This window comes from Dromiciops gliroides, chromosome 5, assembly GCF_019393635.1.
Source record: "Dromiciops gliroides isolate mDroGli1 chromosome 5, mDroGli1.pri, whole genome shotgun sequence".
Lineage (NCBI taxonomy): Eukaryota > Metazoa > Chordata > Mammalia > Microbiotheria > Microbiotheriidae > Dromiciops > Dromiciops gliroides.
Window position 1 is genome coordinate 229,688,364 of NC_057865.1, and position 20,515 is coordinate 229,708,878.

Below are 20,515 nucleotides of genomic sequence, written 5' to 3' on the forward strand. Positions count from 1 at the left end.
TCATAGACCAATAAATCAGTCATAATACCTATTAAAGATGCAGAAGTTGAGATCTGAATGAGAACCAGAGCTTGGTATTTCCTCAGTATACCTTCTGTTGTCTGTCCCTCACTGTCAAAGAGTACCATGACATCAGGAAGGTGATGTTATGACTTGCAGTGAATAGGATTCAATGAGGGAGGGCTGTGCAAGGTCACCACACCCACTTTCTCCTTTAGAGCTATCTAGGCCCAATGGTAATGTATAGATCAGGACAACTGGAGATGGCCCTAGAAGTGTAAGGCAATTGGGGTTAAGTGACTTGCCCAGGGTCACAAAACTAATAAATGTCTCAAGTGAAATTTAACTCAGGACCTCTAACTTCAGGGCCAATGTTCTATCCGCTGTGCCACTTAGCTGCCCTGGAGCACCTTCTGGGTTTGCATGAAATACCTACCCAACAGGTTGAATTCAGGACCGCCAGGGCCTAGTCCTTACTTTTGAAGTGACATGTGGATAAGTTTATAGCATCAGTGCCTAACCAGAACAAAAACTATATGAAGGAATGGGAGGTAAGATACTTTTAAGTCAATTGTTTCTAAATGCTTAAAAAAAAAGAAGTCTGGCTTGCTGAAGATGGAAAGAAAACAGAAATATCATGCAGCCAATGGGAAACCAAGCAGCTTCTGAAGGAAGCCAAGGTAGAATGTATGAATACATGCTTTTCACCTCATATAGAGAATACAGCAGATCTTTGGAGACCAATGTCACCATTCCATAGAAATCAAATAGGACTTATTATTGTTGTTGTTGTTAATTTTTTTAGTCATGTCTAACTCTTCATGACTGAAATATTCTTGGCAGAGATACTGGAGTGTTTTGCATTTCCTCCTGCGGGTCATTTTATAGATGAGGAAACAAAGGCAAGCAGGGCTAAGTGACTTGCTCAGGGTCACAGAACTAGTAAATGTCCGAGGCAAGATTTGAATTCAGGTCTTTCCAACTCCAGGCCTAGCATTCTATCCAAAGAGCCATCTAGCCTTCCCTGTCCTAAATGAGGGGAAGACTAGAAACTTGTGAGATAAACAGGATGAAAAAGGACAGAAGAGTTAACTAGCACTCTGGAGGCAAGTTTTTGGAGATATGACACAATTATAGATATCAAATGACATAGTAGGTATTTGGGCTCCAACCTAAGCCTGACAAGAGTTTGAGACTAAAGGAGTTTTGAACTGAGATAGCAGATGAGATGACAGAAAGAGCAACAGTCATGGGAGCAGGAATAGGACTGTAGTGATATGGTCAGGAAAGCCATATGATTTTTCCAGGAGGATTCTGGTTTGCAATGCATTTATTTTGGATATGAAAAAGTTCAACTTAACTTCCTTTAAAAATACTTCAGGAAGCTTTTGTGGTTCTGAAAAAAACTGACTATTTTTAAAGTCCAATTTTTGTTATTGTTGTTATGCTTCTGGACTTGTAGTTTCATCAACATAAGCCTTCTTCAGGATGTCAACCATATGATTATAAAGTCATATGCAAATTACAGTTTTAAAGAGTTGTCTTGTCCACCAAGAGGTTAAAAGACTTGTCATGGTCACATATATATATATATATATATATATATATATATATATACACACACACATATGTGTGTGTGTGTGTGTGTGTGTGTGTATGTAAATATATATTAGATTCAGGATTTGAGCCTACGGCTTCATGACTCCAAGGCCAGCCCTCTAGTTGTTGTTAGGCTGCCTCATGTAAAACTTTCATACTGTGCATTTCACAGGGGCATTGTGTCTCAAACTGGGCAGGAGGGTCATGGTTTTATAGCCCAATCACTGCTGAATCCCTTGGATAAGTGAATAATTACTGCAAACCATGTGCAATTTACAAGCTTTTCCAAATTCCTCTCTTTTATGCCATGTCAGAGAAATAATAATTAAACCTCTCTGCACGCTTTGTCACTGACTGAAGCAAAATGCTCATACATCTCTCAGCAAAATATCGCCTGAATTAAACACCATCTGTTTTCTCCAGTTTGGCTTATAATCTACACACATGAGTCCGTGGGTGACCTTTCCATCACACGCACTCTGGGTCCTCACACTTCTTGTTAGATGCATAGTTAATCATTTGGCAAATGGCAATAGAAATATCAGCTTGGCTGGAAACAAAACAAGGGTTTAGTTTTTCCATTCAGGTCTTGGAGAACACAAAGGAGTGGAAACACTGCCTATGCCCTGCCTCCCCCCAGCTCTGGAGCCTGGATGAAGGGAAAGCAGTTCTGTAGCTGATGGCAGCCTACGCAGTCACTAACAGTAGAACTTTGTTTGGGCTGTTCAAAAGTCACTTCAACACAATGTTAGCTCTGTGAGGCAGAACAGCAGTTCAGGACTCATGGAGCCACCATCTCTACCCTGGGGCTGGCTCTCAGTTTGAAACTGTGTAGCTGGTACTGCAGAAGAGCAGGGGGTTTCATATACAACCACTCCACTCATATCCCATGGGGAAGAAAGGCCTTCCATGGGTTTTAAAGAACTTATTTCTTTTACCTCATCTGGTATAAGCAGTGAAGCTAAATGTTAAGAAAGGAATTTATTGTAAGGTTGATATTCTCTACTAGGGAAGGAGGCAAAGTAAGCATTATGCCAAGGGTCTGGAAAAGTATAGGGCTAATGAAAACAATTTTGGTCATGTTTAAAAAATATGCATGTTTAAAAATGTAATGAGCACTTTCTCCAGAATAAACATATATAGAAAAACTAATTTGAAGAAATATGCTGTAAAGGAAAACATCTCAAAGGGAAGTCTGCTTCAACAGTCTTTAGGATTGCAAACCCTGGAAGTTAAAGGACTTGTTGGGGGTGAACTCCCAATATTTCTGAAGCTCAAAGAACACCTGGTAACCATCAGGAAGTTTAATTTTGCCTTCCTTGACCCTCTCTCCCCTTTTTAAATTAACAGTCTCTTTGCCAATTAAGAGTCATGCTTCCCACTGATTATTCAGCAAACACTACAAAAAAGTTGTTTTTCATGAAACTGACATTAGGTAGAGGTAGGATTATGCAGGGCAAAGGAACAAAGATGGGAGATAGAAATCATGGTCAAGGAAGAGAAAGGAGACCAGTGTAGCCAGATTGTAAACTGCATGGAGGGGAGAAAAGTATAAGAAGATTGAAATGATGGGTAGGGCCCAGACAGCAAAGACCTTAAATATCAAACCGAAGCCTTTATATTTGATTTTTATGTTTAACTCCCCAACCCCACGTATGTTTATTTTTAGTAGGAATGCCTAATTGAAATTTTAAATGATTCTTCAAACATTAGCATCAAAGAAATTTGCATTTTAGCTTCTTTTTGAAGTTTTATCCAGTATACCTGTGACCTTCCTTTGTTAAGATAGATTTTGTTGGTATGATATCTATAGAATAGTGAATGCAGTTTCCTTCCTAAAAAGCCTTTCCTCTTGGAATTGAGCTTGGGAATGGAGTCCTCAAGAGGTCAAAGACATATATCTCACCAAATGATCTGTGTGCAGATGGGGGCACAGAAGGAAGCAGACAAGTGAGAGGATGCTTGTGACAGGCTTTTTGTAAGGCTCATCACTTTGCCTTGTGAAGAAAAAGGAAGAAACACCATCTGCACCCTTGAAATGGAAAGGCTGATAGCCTATTCCTTGCAAACATGAAAAAGACGGGGGCATGGATCAGGACTTTTAATGAATTAGACTCAAGATAAGTCATATGTCTCTAATAGCCACATATTGACTTGTTCCTCTGATGCATTTTGTGCCTGGTAACTACTTTGTTCAGTCATTCAAACACTTAAGCTATAATATCAAATGTAAAACCCATTATTTTGACCCCATTGTAATGTACATTTTTATTCGTATACGGATTGAACTGAAAACTTTGTGTACCATCCTAAGAATGTTATTTTGGCATCTGTGTGAAAGATAGACTGAAGAATAGGGAAATCAGAATTAGAGAGATTGAGTAGGGGGTTATAATAACCCAGGGCAATTGTGAGAGTCTAAAGAAAGTTTTTGGTCATTTTGTACAGAAAGCAGGGAAAATACAGGAGAGTTCTTGTAGAGGGAGAGTTGAAATTCACAACTCATTTGATATTGGGGTGCATGGGGAGCAGGTGAGGGAAGACTGAAAGATGATTGTACAGTTACAAACTTGGATAACTTCAGGTATTATGGTGCTCATAACAACAGAGAAACATTTGGAGTAAAGGAAGGAAACAAGCATTTACTAAGCATTTGCTAAGTTAGGCATTGTGCTAAGCATTAGAGATACAAACACATGCCAAAAAAAAAAAAAAAAGGTAGTCCCTTCCCTTAAGGAGTTCATATTTTATTGGGTGTGGGGTAAGACATCATGGAAAAAGGAACTAAAATCAAGGGAGGTGGGGGATGGTGGTATTCAGTACGGGGGCATGTTTTTCAAGTCTGGACCTAAGGGCAAAGAAGATCTGAATGGGTCATTCTGCAAAATGGAGTCTCTAGGGAGAACTCATAAGTAGGAAAAGGGAGAGGACCTTACAGAGAGAAATTTCAGGTTGAGAAATCCACAAAAATAACTGGATATTCTGAAGCAGAAGTCCCAGGCACTGAGGGAAGTTCCAGGATGAGGTACTAGCAAAAGCATGGTATTGAAGTCTAGAAGCCAGCGCCAGGGCTAAGAAGGAAATCACTGATTTACAGATCAAAGAACCACAGGTTCTCAGAATTGTAAGGGAATTTAGAGGCTATTTAATCCAACCTATACCTGATATATACTATAATCTACTATAAAGTATCTAACAAGTGTTCATCTAGTCTCTGCTTAGAAGGGGCATCTGACACCTCTTGAGGCAGACCACTTACCTTTTCACAGCTCTGATCTCTAAGAAGTTTTTTTTTCTTCTTCTTGATGTTACTGGCAATCCAAAAAGGTCTGAACTCATCTAATTTTATTATCATTTAGGGTACATTTTGAATTCTCAATAAGAAATTAGGGAAACTGAGGCTTAAGGAGAAATAACATGAATGGCTATGGAAGTGAAATTTCAAGAACAACTCCACTGTGATTATATTTTTTAATGAGCTCCATATAAATAATGAATTGCATGAATTACAAGGTGGAAAAAGAATCTTTCTTAGTATTTTGAACCTCTCATAATCCTTTAATACATTTACTTTATATTATAAATGCAACAGGGACTTGTTATATGATCAGACTGCTTAAAATGAGTATAATAGGAATTTGATGCCTGTCTAGCCTACAAAATGTAGTTACCCACATGGGAGACTCCATTTTAGGTAGTCTGAGCATGTCTAAAACTCCTATTGGTCTTCTGTACTAGATTTTAAGTGTACCAAGTCAATGAGGTAATGTAGTGGATAATTCTAGGTTTGGAGTCAGGAAAACATGAGATCAAATCCTATCTCAGATTCTTACTAGTTGTATGATTCTGAGCAAGTTACTTAACCCCTGTTTAAATCAGTTTCCTCACTTGTAAAATGTGTTTGGAATCAATAGCATTTAAGGTTCCTTAAAGGGACTTTAAACCTTTGGTGACAAATATCTTATCTGAGGAGGCAGTGTTGTGTTTTGGAAAGATTACTTATCACATCTTCCTAACTTCCCTATTGTTATCAAGGGCAGTACAATCCCAATCACCAAGTATTGTAACCTAGATGTTGTCCTAAGCCCCTTGTTCCTCATATTCAATCTGTTGCTAAGTCTTGTCAATTATACTTTCATACCATCTTTCATATACTCATATATTTACATATATATATATATATATATTTTTTTTTACTCTGACTTCACATTCATGTAGTATCACATATCTCATGATTGGACTTTAAAATAATCTTCTGGCTGTTATTTGTGCTTCAAATTTCCCCTCTTCAATCCATCTTCCACTAAGCTATCAAAGTGGTCTTCCTAAGCTCTTCTGACCATGCAATTCCCTTCACCCACAATTTAATAAATCCAAGTGCCCCTGGGATCAGGATCAAATGAAATAATAATTGTAAAGTACTTAGCCTAGTGCCAGGTATATAGCTAGCACTTTAAAAAGCTAATGATGATGAGTGTAATTATTATTATTTAAAATAAACTTATCTGTCTTTTAAAGCCTTTAACAAACTGTTTCTGCTTATGTTCCCATTTTTCTTAAATCATACTCTCCACCCCTGAATACTCAGTTTCAATGACAATATATTTTTGCTGCTTCTCATGAAAGATGGATTATCTCGAGGGACAGCTATGTGGTACAATGGATAGGGTACTAGGAGTCAGAAAGACTTGAGTTCAAATCCTGCTTATGACAGTGTTTGTCTTAGTACCCTCATCTGTTAAATGAGGATAATAATAGCACCTACCCCACAGACCTGTGAGAATAAAATGACATAATAATTGTAAAACAGTTAGCACAGTGCCTGAAACATTGGTGCTTTGTAAATGTCATCATCATCATTTTTTGATTCAGGACATTTTTATTGGCTATCCTCTCTACATCTTCACCCCTTGCTTCACTTACTTCCTTCAGTTTTCAACTAAAAATTTACCTTTTTCAATTATCCCTTTCAAATTCTCTTTAATGTTAATGCTTTTTCTCTGTTGATTATCTCAAATTTGTCCTGTATATATCTTGTTTGTACTGTTTTTCTTTACATATTTGCCTCTCCCTTTGGATTATAACTCTCTGAGCTCAATGGCTATTATCGCCATTTTTGTGCTGCTAAAGCCTAGCATAGTGCTTGATGAGTAGTGCATTATTTTATTTTATTTTTTTGGTGAGGCAATTGGAGTAAAGTGACTTGCCCAGGGTCACACAGCTGGTAAGTGTTAAATGTCTGAGGCTGGATTTGAACTCATGTCCTCCTGAATCCAAGACTGGTGCTCTATCCACTGTGCCACCTAGCTGCCCCTGAGTAGTGCATTATTAAGAAATCATGTTTATTTGATTTCACAAAGGTCATAAAGTAATAATTTTTTTTTTAATTTCTGGGTCTTAGTTCTTCATATGAGAAATGAAAATATAAGAATAGATGAGATCCAAATTGACTTCTGTCTAAAAATCCCATAATTTCCTTAACCCACCTGAATGTTAAACTAGCCACATTGGCCAAGGAGAAAGAAGATCCACTTTCTCCATTGTTACTTGAGAAAATGAGAGGATGGTGGATGGTGTATAATGAATGGAAATGGAGAAATCAGGCAAAGGAGCAACTCCTGATATATTGCCTCAGTTTTGAAAAGTGAAATATGAAGGAATGTCATCTACTGTGAGGTAAGGGAAGAACATTTGGGTGGATAAAGGAAGAGAAAGATTAGAACCAATACTGTAAGGAATATGATAGAGTTTATTCTGGAAGAATGAAAGCATTGTCATGTGGTAGAGAGAGTCCCCTTGGGAATTCTAATAAAACTTTTTAAGCAATCCAATCAATAGGATTGTTGCAATTTCTTCCACTGTGTATTATATATATATATATATATATATATATATATATATATATATATATACATATACATATACACACACAAAAGCCCAGAAGATATTCTAAAACTTCCTTTTCCTGGTGTTGAATACATATAAATTCTATTGATTTATTGTGCATTAGAGACCTTCTTCATTTTTCTTATGGATAATATACACCCATCATTTATTAGATGTCCTCTACATTCTCTACCATCATATATTTAACTAGGAGATAATCTTCCAAATGCATAAGGTATCTTTACATAGTTGAAACTTTAATTTTCTGTTTTTCAAATGGATCCTTATTATAAAAGTTATTTAGATTTATGTCCAAAATTATGTTTAAATGCCAAGAAATATTTTATAGGAAGACCTAATAGGTCCTTTTGTAAAAGTTTTTGCCGGTATATTGTCAGAGGCTGTTAGTAAATCAGGCCTGGCTACTCTAATAATTAGAATTGCTACTGGTACCCGGGGATTAGGACACTATACCCTGTTCCTCTCCACAAATGGGTTCATTTACTCTGAACCCAGGAATTCAGGTTCGATTGGGTTCAGTGCTTCAAGAATCTTGTTAGTAATGAAAGGGGTTAGGCTCATTTTACTCACCTTTTTGTCTCCTTTTCCTTGAGCTGCAAGGGAAGATTTACTTAAATCATAGATTTTGGCTCATATCTAAGATCTCCCCAAGTGAAAGGTATTGTATAGTAGAAAGGTATTGTAATGATTGGAATGATGCCACCTGCTAGAGAGTTACTGTAGGAAAGCTCCACCATAAGGAGAAGGCATTCTGAGGGCAAGCCATGTGGTCAAGGTCCTTGGTGTCAGGAGGTGACATTTGCTTGTGGGTACTGTCTATCAAGTCTACCAGCCAATCAACTTGAGGAGCCTCCCATTTATGGGAGGAGGACACAAAGTAGGAAGTGGACTCTGGGAAAGGGCTTTTTTCTTTTGGTTCCTGACCTCGCCATGGCTGGTTGGATGATGGGGTCTCTTAGAAATAGTTATATCTTTACCTTTCTTTCTTATCCTAATGCTCTTTAATAAATACTTAAACACTTAAATACTCTTGCTAAAGCTTATAATTTATTGGTGACCACTCATTAGATTTTAGATAGTATAGCTAGAATTTTAGCCCCTTACAGTACTCAATATATACTATGAATCAGCTATAAGACAGGCCTTGGTTCCCAACATGCAAAAAAGATGTTAAACAAAAAACACAAATGAGAATAGATAGACAGACTTAAAACAGGATAACTTATAACTATTGTTAAATTCTCCCAGGAACTTAAAACCTCATCAAACACAAAGAATTTTGTGAAAAAGTTAAATAGTCATTGTTTTATTTTCCTTTAGCTCTGCATAATTCCCTTAAAGACATGTCTTCTGGCCCATCAAGTCAGGACTTGGCTTCCTCCTCCTCCTCTTCCTCTTCCTCCTCCTCCTCCTCCTCATCTCAGGTACAGAAACTGTTCCCACTGAGAGTCAGATCCACCTTATGGAATTCTTTTTATGTCACCTCTAACCTTGGACAAGTCCATTTTAATAGCAATGAAAGTCACTTTGAATCAAGCAAAGATACACAAAACAGAAGAAAGAATAAGAGGCCAAGTTTTAAACTTGAGTAGTGCCCCACCCCCTTATATGTCATATGGGACATTCTTCATACTCCTGGGGTAGAGTAAGCCTATTCCTTCCCCATACCTTAGAGGAAGTAACAGTTACTTGATCTCACCTAGAAAATCAAAGGATGAGAGGAGGGTATACTCAATGGATTTTAAAGGATCTACTGAATCATAAATTCTTCTTGATTAATGACCCAAAGTGGGATTTTTCATGATCTCCAAAGCACTCAAGTGCTAAACTAGCACATGTGGAGAGTCAAAAGTAGAAAGAAGTACTCTACTTCTTCTTTGTCCAGATTCTAGAAATAGACATAAAAGTAGAAAAGCAAGCAAGTCTTCTATTTATATTTCAAGTTACACATAAATGATGACAACTGCTTTACTGACAAGGAAATTTTTACTTTTAAAAGAATATATTCAAAAGATTCTCCTCAAGATAGTGAAACAAGTAAAATCAGAACAGTTTAACTTTCTCATAGCTACTTCAGAAAGGAACTGGGTAAAAATAACATTACACATCTTAATGATCTAGAAATCTGAAGAAACTACATTAAGTGCATTTTGCCAACCCAGGTGTGCCCAAAGACAAATTCAGAAAACTGGGCAATAAAGAAAGGTTAAAAACAGAAAAGTCTGAACTAAGAGCAAGTCTCAAGTAAAGTTTCCAGCTTTGGAATGAGGGGGAAGTCAGGGAAATCAAGAACCTTGAGTTACATATCAGGTAACAGGAAACAGAATCCCAGAGCACTCTAATAAATGATGCTTGGAATTTGTAACCTATGATTCTGTGGCCAATACAACAACAACACACTAGGATGTAAAATCCTATGGACCTTAGACCAGGATCCCAATGGTTGAAAAGTTCCCCCATTCTGATTGTTCTGTCACAGATTTTTCCCATATAGAATCCAGGTTGAAGCTGATATTGATTTCTTGAAGAACGAAGTGCTTCTACAGACAACAGATAATATAAATAAGAATAAAACAAGCCTCCACCTTTTCTTTCAGGAGTGCAAAGAGCTTGGGCCTAAAGCAAAGTACCAAATCAAGTAGTAAAGCTAGGAAAATGAGTAAACAGAAGAAAACACTCAATAAAAAATATGAAGTTTTGGTCCCTCAAGACACAACCCTCAGAAGAAGAAAATAACTATATATTTCCTATAAGCAAAAGCTCAAAGAAAATCAAAGACTTACAAAAGTTTTAATGGAATTACTGGAATAAAAGAAGAAATAATTTGAAATTAGCAATATAAATGAATTAGAGTTCCAGGGGAAATAATTAGAACAAAAATAAACAACTTAATACAAAAGGCTCAATAGCTTATTCAAATAACGTATTCCTTGGCAGTTAGAATGGATTAGGCAAAAGTCAATAAATCCATTAGAAGATAAGAATTATAGAAAAAAAAAAAGAAAATCTGAAAAAAGGTAGCAGAAAATAAAAGTCATATCCTATCAAAAAAAACTACACCAGAACACAGGTTGAAGAGGGACAATCTAAGAATAAGCAGAGTCAGGGGCAGCTAGGTGGTACAGTGGATAAAGCACCAGCCTTAGAGTCTGGAGGACCTGAGTTCAAATCCAGCCTCAGACACTTGACACTTACTAGCTGTGTGACACTGGACAAGTCACGTAACCCTCATTGCTCCCCCTGCCCGGCCCCAACCCATACACACACCCAAAAAAGTGAAAACCTTGACAATCATTACAAACCTAGATACCATACTTCAAGAAACTATAAATGAAAAATCTCTATATCTAATTTGATAAAAAGGCAAATTAAAAATAGGGGAAAAAATCATCTAGTCACCTTCTGAAAGAAATCTAAAAAAGAAAATCCCTGAGAATGAAAACCTAGAGTTTAAAACAAAACAAAACAAAACAAAACAAAACAAAACATGAAAGTATCACAAAAGAAAGAGTTCAAATAATGAGGAGCCAGCATCAAGGAAATACAAGATGTGGCTATCAGTTATAAGGAGAGGTCTTGAAAAATTATACTTTAGAAGAAAAATGATAAAAACTTCTAGTCAAGAAAAATTTCCCCAAGGAAAGTTGATTGTAATCTTATGGGTGTAAGTTAAGGCTGGGATAGAATGGACCTCAGTGACATAGAAGACTTCCAAGGATTATTGATCAGAGCTGAAAAAGTACTTGGAATTCACAGGAATCATGAGGAATATAAATAGGAAAACATACTTGAACAGATAAAGGGACTATATTAAGATGACAAGTTTATATTCAAACAGAAGGAGAAGAAAGGATTTTTCCTTCAAAATCTTAATATCATCAAATATCATAAAGTAATAAAAATTAAGTCACTTAAAAGTAAGTTATGTTAGCTATATTTTTATGATTTGAGATTATAAAAGGAATGCAAAGTGAATAATTTAGATAAAAAGAGGGTGGAAAGTGTGCAACTTACTGTCACACATAAAGTAAGAGAAAAGAAGATGATAAAAACATGAAGAAATCAATGAGGAAGTGATCTATATATGAATCTCATTTTTTGCATTTTTAAAAAAACTTACTTTGTTTTTATATTCCTTAGTTTTCCTCCATTATGTTATTCCTTCCTTTCATAGTGACATGTTTTATAACAAACATTTTAATTTAAAAGAAAAAAAGAAAAGAGAAAAATCAGCAAAATTAGTAAATTAAAACTATGACACTTCTAGATCCTTATCTTCACAAACAGCAAAAAATCAGCCATGTGGTGCATTTCCTGCCAAGAGCTATGAAGACTCAAGGAGCAAAATGAAACATTACTTTTTGTTCATTGTACATGTGAAATTATTTTACTTGACCATGCTTATTTGTAAGAAGAGTTAAGTTTTCCTTTATCTCAGTGGTGTGTGTGTGTGTGTTTTCATGGGGTAGATTGAGAGGTAGAGAGGAGGTATCAAAATAAAGAAGAAAGGAAATAAAATAAGGTTATTGAAGCATGTATAAATGCACAGAAGAGAGCAGAAGGTAAATTCAAATGCAAAATAATCGGGAAAGCTTTGAATGCAAAGTTGAATGTATTAAATCTTTTAAAAATGCAAGCAGTAGGGGCAGCTAGGTGGCACAGTGGATAAAGCACCGGCCCTGGATTCAGGAGGACCTGAGTTCAGGTCTGACCTCAGACACTTGACACTTACTGGCTGTGTGACCCTGGGCAAGTCATTTAACCCCAGTAGCCTCACCAAAAAAAAAAAATGCAAGCTCCATGCAATAGAAATCAGTGTGTTCACATATAATCCTTTTTTTATTTTGAATTTTTATATGTGTAGCCCTTATCTGAAATGACAATCATATCCAAATTCCCACTTTCAATGACTAGTCAGGTTCCCAGAATATTCATTTATTTATTCAATAAACATTTATTAAGTACCTAGTATGTGCCAAGCACTGAGTTAAGTTCTGGGGATACAAAAAGAGGCAAAAGACAGTTATTGCACTCAAAAAATGTATAGGTTTAAGAGTTAGTCCTGAGAGGTTGGGGATTGTTTTTCTCATAATCTTATAATCCTCAATTATTGGACTCCCTTAAGACTATGAGGTGATATTAGTCATGCAAGTCATCCAACCTTAATTAACTTTTAGAAAAGAGTTATTATTTTTAAATAACGCCTACTGTCAAGTTTTAACAAAAGTGTTTAATAAGAACATTAGGTACAAAACAACATCCCATCTATGACACACTCTTGTACCAATACATATAAAGATGTGAGAAAGGAATGACTCAGCTCCTGTTTGCTAGAAGTCCTTCTCTCCCCTTCATGAAGGTTCCCCTGAACATGTGGTAGCTTTTTTACTGTACCCTTGGTAGATCCTTTAACCTGCTTTCATTTTTTTTCCCAATCTCATTTTGGTTTATAATGCAGACATAGCTAACAGCCACTCTTCTTGAAGGAGTAAAGATGAGCTCTCAATGAAAAAGTCCAAATATTTTGAAATTCTCAAGTGTCAATGGGTGAAAAATAGTTTGAGTGGCATAGCTCCAGACCTTCATTTCAGTCTGTTCTGGAGTGTTTTTATTAAAGTTTCCTATTTCTCTAGATCTCATTCCTACTTGCTTGATGCTCCTCCCTCATTCCTTAGGTAGTAATAAAATAATCTCCCTTTATTGGTCCTATAGATAAAGTGGCAGTTTGCCATTTGTTATCACAGTGAGTCTTTTTAAAATGGTATATATGGTTGAGCCCTTCAAAGCTCTATACTTTTCGCTACAGCATGGATGTTTTTGTTTCCTCTACCTCCTATGTGATGCTTACTATGGGCATAAAGGTAACATTCATATCTTGTGAGTTGCAATAATGGTTGTAAAAGTTATATCTATGTGGAATGATGCCTTTCCTTTAGAATCCTCTGCAGTACAGTGTTCTTGTCAAGGAGTATGGGAGGCTAAGTCTGAGTTTCTCTTCTCCCTAAGCAATTCCTTATCAGCTACATATTTATACTGACAAATGCTAGAAACACTGATTCTAACTAGATCCCTTGTTTTATATAGGATTCACAGAGCATTAATCACTAGACCCCTCAAATAATCTGAATAGACTTCCTACAAAAAGTTACACCAATTTTTAAGACTTCCCCATATTTAGTGTAAAGTCTGTGAATGATTGACTTATTCAATAGAGAAATTTTCTCACCTGATAAAGTTACCTCCCGGCTTAGCATCTTGATTCTTACTTTAAATGGGATGAGGCTATTTGATTGTTTGATTGATTTACTAAGTTTATCCTCACATTATAAATGAAAATTCTCTCTCTCTCTCTCTCTCTCTCTCTCTCTCTCTCTCTCTCTCTCTCTCTCTCCCCATTTTTTATTTAAGGGAATATACTTAATTTGAATGATATTTCCCTTTGAGTAGAGAAAATATATCAGAGGAACTTCTCTACTATAAATGTAGAGCTACCCTCTTTACTCGTCTCTCTTCCTCCATATACTATGTAGAAGGAAGAAAGAGGCCCTAATGGAGCTGAAACTGGTAGCAAATAATATCTTTGTGAAAGCTTGCACAGAAAAGATCTTTAAATTAGCAACTGTAAGATACCACCAGAGCTTTAAAATCAGGTACCCATCCAGAACTCGGGAGCAATGAAATACATTTTACCATTTAAGGTAAGACATAAAGCCAAGTGTTTCTCTCCTTGAAAGTGACAACAACAACAACAAAAGACTAGGAACAGAAGCAATAAAAGTTGAGGATGACAAAGGAACCAAATATTACCAAGGTCATAATTTTTTTTTGTTGTTTTTGTTTCCTCTGCCAGATTATTTGTTGCAGGATTTAAAAGTCTATCATGCATGCTTAGCTCATTTTGACAACTTCTTTGTAATGAAAATCTTATGACCATGTGAATATACTGCCACTTGGTGGTAGTGTACCTAATTTCAGTAGAAGGGGGAAAAAGATGAAATGTAGCATCTTGAATGCTGTTTATAAGTTTGAATGGTTAAGATAATAATCTTAGAAAAAAATAAATTTGTGTGGTTAAGTCAATAAACTAATTGTAGGCTTTTTTCAACTTGAGGAAATAAGATGAAAGATTGCTAAATTGTAGATATTATATCCAAAAATTTTCATCATTCAACATTTGTGTGCTCCATGAGTGCATGGACCTAAATCTTCTTCTTAATTAGAGTTCTAAACAACTATTAGAGAAAGATATAGCCCATGCTCTTTAAGACCATACAACTTAAGAGATAATTATATAGATAATTATATAGAAAAATGTAATTGACTCATGTGCTTTTAGTTGCCATCTTCATTGTTGTAAATGTACAGATCCATCCCACACTCTCTTTTTAAATTTTATTTTATTTTATTTTATTATTTTCCAGTTCCATATTACATATAAGGATAGTTTTCAACATTTGTTTACACTGGATTTTTAGTTCCAAATTTTTCTTTTCTCTCTGCCTTCTGTTCCCTCCCTCCTCCCCAAGACAGAAAGCAGTCTGATATAGGTTGTATATGTATCAAACATATTTCTACATTAGTCATCACATGAAAGAAGAATCAGAGCACAAAGGAAAAACCTCAAACAAGAAGAAAAACAAAAAACAACAGTTCAAAAGTAGAAACAGTATGATTCAATCTGCATTCATAATTCCCAGTTCTTTTTACTGAATGTTGAGTTCTTTGAAACTGTTTTGTATTGTTGCACTGATGAGAAGAGCCAAGTCTATCTCCATTGTTCAACACACAATGTTACTGTTACTGTGTACAATGTTCTCCTGGTTCTGCTCTTCACAGTCAGCATCAATTCATGTAAGTCCTTCCAGGTTTCTCTGAACTCCTCCTGCTCGTCATTTCTTACAGCACAATAGTATTCCATTATATTCATATACCACAATTTGTTTAGCCATTCCCCCATTCAAAGGCATTCCCTTGATTTCCAATTCTTTACCAACACAAAGAGAGTTGCTATAAATATTTTTGTACATGTGCATCGCACACTTTTACAAAGGGGTTCTTATGACTCAATTATATCCATATGCAAAATTGTTTGCCTGAACTAGGGTACAGGTCTTCAGAAAACACCACAATTAGCTTATATCAGCATGGACAGACAATTGTGTAAGCAATATTTCTTTGTTGCTTATTCAGAACTCAAGAAAGAAGGATCACGAAATCAACAATTTTTAGCATAAAGTCTATCCATCAAACTGCTGCATGTACCCCTTGAAAAATAGCCTTTGTTGGTTGTATATTCATGCTTTAAAAATTTACCCAAACAGGAGTCCATTGTACAAATGATCTCATTTAGTGATCTAATCATTATTCTGCATTTGGAAAAGAGTAGATGATACAGAAAAAATAGTAAAACACAACTCATCTCTGAAAAATATGGACTATGTACTTCCCTGTAGTATTTTTTTTCTTTCTTAAGGTAAAATAAAATATAAAAAAGCATAGGACTGACATTCATAGACTGCATAATGTGTATGGAGAGAGGTTATTCCATGTAACTTTTTACCATGCTTTGGTTGCATAAAGCAAACCAATTATATGCAAATGCATGTTATTAAGATATATTAAAATTTAATTAATCTGAAATAGCTATTATGTCCAGTCTTTAAATGCATTGTTAGAATGTACAATATGTAAAACTTGGCTCCATAGTAAATGATTTCATTGATGTTAAATTGGCTTCTCAGTAACCTCCATTTCTGCCATTTGTCAATGAAATATCATTTTCCTTTTATAGGTCAATCCAATACTTTTATAGGCTAGCATCTCATTTAGGTAATGGGAAATAATATTGCCCCTTAAAGGAAAATACTGAAAAAAACAACAACATAGTATAATCTGCTTGCACTTTATTATATCTTTTGGCCTTGAATTAAGTATATTAAGGAAATAAATAAATATGCCGTCATAAGAAATTTTAACACATTGGGTACAATTCATTCAAGAATATTTAATTATGCTGATGGTACTGGGGATGCATGAAGGAAGATACCCAAAAGAAGTGACAATAAAACATAATCCCTAACTCCTAGGCATTTAGAATGTATCTGAAGATGCAAGACATACAAATATGAGAATTTAAATAATCATATGATTTTTTACATGTAATTGAAAAATAAATATTAAAAAAATTAAATCCAATGAAATAGAGACAGCACATGATAAAATATTCAAATGAATTATTTAAATAAGCAGTGATCTAAAAATTACAAAAAATAGATTAACATCATCTGAAACTTTTAGGGAAGGCCTCCTGGAGGAGAGTATTAGTTTGAAGTTACCAGGCATAGTGAATAAAGCACTGGATTTGAAATAAAATAGATCTGTATCCTAATCCCACTTCCACTACTTACTAGTTATGAAATCCTGGGCAAATCACTTAACCTCATTTTGTCTTTATTTCCTCATCCATAAAATGAGAGGGGCTGGACATGAAAAACTCTAAGTACCCCTTTGCCTCTAGATCAATGATTTTTTTTTTTTTTTAGTGAGGCAATTGGGGTTAAGTGACTTGCCCAGGGTCACACAGCTAGTAAGTGTCAAGTGCCTGAGGCCAGATTTTAATTCAGGTACTCCTGAATCCAGGGCCTGTGCTTTATCCACTGAGCCACCTAGCTGCCCCCTCAATGATCTTTTAATGAATGGATCAGTAAGTGAAAGGAATCCCAGGCAGGCAGAACTATATGAGCAGCAACCTGAAGTTGGGAAAGAGTGGGATCTATTTCAATGAAAACAAATGGAATGACCGGATAGAAATATAGAGTTTCTTTAAAAGACTTGCACCAGGAAAAGATTGGGTAGGGATCTTGGAACAATTTTGTGAAGAACTTTGAATACTAATTCAAGCAGTTGAAATTTTGTCTTGTAGGTGATTGGAATTACTAAAGCTTTTTAAACAATAGAGTGGCTTGGTAAATGTGTTAATTTAAGAAGATTAATTTTATTAGTTAGTATATACCCTGGGTATTATTAAGTCAATTTTCTTTCCCTGTTGCTATCTAAAGCCCACATGTTTCGACACTTTATTTTATTAATTTGAAAAATCTCATTTCTATTTTGCAATTATTTTTTAAAAATATTTTCCTCCCTCTTTCCTTTCTAGGAAGCTAATCCTTTTGACAAATATTTTTCAAGCAAGGGAACAAAGAACTATTCACCAAAACCAGGAAATACTTTGCATTATAGTATAGGCAAAATTCTACATCTTCGGTGTCTCATTTTAACAATGGAAGGAAGAAGACACAGTTTCCACTATATCTTAAGGCCAAGCTTGGTCATTAGGAGCACATACCATTCATGTTCATGTGGCACTGAATTATAATTCTAGATCTGGAAGAAATCTTAGAGAACATTTAGCCTAATATTCTCATTATTCAGATGAGGAAACTAAGGTTCATGGGGTTAAACAACTTGCCCGAGGTCACATAGGAAGTGAGAAAATTAGAATGTGAGCTCAGGCCCAGTGACTCCATGTTCAGAGCACATTTCAACATATTATTTTTCTTTTATATTATTTTTCTTTTTGTATTATTTTACTCATTCTGAATGCTTTATATTTTTCATTTGTTAATGCATCATCATTACATTCATAAAACATAATTTGTTTAACCATTCCTCAAATGACAAATGAACATTTAATTTGTTTCCACTTCTTTGCTATCATCAAAAAAATCAATTTCGACTATGTTACTGTATATGAGACCTTACTTTCTATATTTTACTGAATTAGAGTCTACATACAGCAATAGGATCCTTGGGTCAAAGAGTATAGATATTTTAGTCACTTTGATAGCATAATTCCAACTTGCATTCCAGAGTTATTATTCTAATTCTCAAGTCTACCAAAAGTGCATTAAAACTCTTCTCATAGCCCTCTTAACATTCAATATTTCTATCTTCTGTCATCTTTGCCAATTTGTCAAGTAAAATACAAGGTACTGGGAATAACCAATATATACAGGGAATTAACACAAATTCATAAGACTAAGAGTTACTCCCTAACAGGTAGGTAAAGGTAGGCTAAAAGATATGAACAAACACTTCTGAAAAGGATCACAAACTACTGACAACCATGTGAATGATTGTTTGGAAATATAAATTTAAAAAGACTGAGATTTTACTTACTCCAAGTTTCATCACTCTATTCTACTCACAGTGCTCAAAGTACTACAATTCCTTTTGATTTGTGCTTTGAAAAATGTGTTACATTTCATGTACCTGTGACTGGCCTGGGCTTGTTCTTAATCCTGAGGTTTTCCCTAGTAATTGAGATGCTTTTATACTTTCAGAGTGCCATAGGTTTTGAGTGAATAACTGAGCTCCTACAAGTGAAAGAAGGAGAAATAGGTGACAGGACTAAGGATTATTAAATAATTTGATTTTTATGTGCTTTAAATTCTAGTCATTTATAGGATACTCTTTATAAATTTTTGCTAACTTATATAAACATATGTATATGCATATATAGACAATTTATCATACCTTTTTTTGCGGTGCAATGGGGGTTAAGTGACTTGCCCAGGGTCACACAGCTAGTAAGTGTCAAGTGTCTGAGGCCAGATTTGAGCTCAGGTACTCCTGAATCCAGGACCAGTGCTTTATCCATTGTGCCACGTAGCTGCCCCATTATCATACCTTCTTAAATTTCTATTATCTATACTCCAATTCCCCTATTTCTATACCACACATTCATAATTCATTCCTTTGATATCAGACTCAGATCTTCACTACTCTACTAATTTCCTTTCTTGAGAGTTGTCCTCATCTCCCTGGTCACTGAAGCATTTGACGTAAACCACATCATTATTCTTGTCACTAACCCCTCCCTTTACCTCTAGGATTCTGCCTTTTTCTTTAACTGGCAATTTATTTGACTGGCTCCTTTTCCTGTTGTTGCTCTTTAACCCAGATGTTTCCTGATATTCTACCCTTGGTCTTCTCTATATATACTCGCATCTGTCTATCATGTCCACTCCCAGGGCATTGGTTATTACTTTAATATGAATGATTCACAAAACTTATATCTCTACTCATGACTCCTCTTGAACTCTAATTCTGAATTTCCAACTGTCTGTGGTCTATCATGTGGATATTAAATGTACTCTTAAATAAATGTAGATATCATGGGCTTTTAAATTGTTTATGTTTAAATATGTTTATATAAGCATACCTTTCCTGCCCTACATCCAAGCAGCATATATTTAAAGTTGTTAGGATTCTCCATTTGAAGAAGTGTTTTAAAGAGGAAACTGAGACACAGAGAAGTTGTTACTTGTCGAAGATAACAGAACTAGGAAATGTTAAAGGGTCAGATTTAAAACCAGTTCTTCCTGACTCAAATTCCATTGATATAGCCACTATACCATACTGTATTTCAATATTAAATGCCCAAGAATATACAGGTCATAAGTGGCAGAACCATGACTTGAATGCAGATTCTGTGATTCCAAATGCAGCATCATAAAAGAAGACCTGCATTCCATATTTCAATATTTCTTTTAGCAAAACCACTATTTTTCCATTCACTCTCAATCATCCTTACTTTTTCTCTTTCCTTCTCCTCCAATGTCTAATTAATTGACAAATCTTTTTTACTCTAAATATGATATAACTCTTCTTTCTTGCTTATGATACCTTTCTAATTCAGGTGCTCATTACTTTATACTTTGATTACTGTAGCATTCCAATGTCAATTCCAATTAGACATGTGCTTCCATGGGGGGAAAAAATCACAGCATAATGGTGATAACCACAATCTTTTGCTTAAAATTTCAAAGTCTCTCCCACTGTGTGCTAAATACAACTTATGCATGTTAATATTATTCTCAAAGACATCTGTCATTTTTCTTCAACCTACCTTTCTACTGTTCTCTCATACTATCTTCTGTCTTATACCTTATATATACCTATATAATCTATGATCTATACTTGATTACTTGCAGGTCACTAAATATTT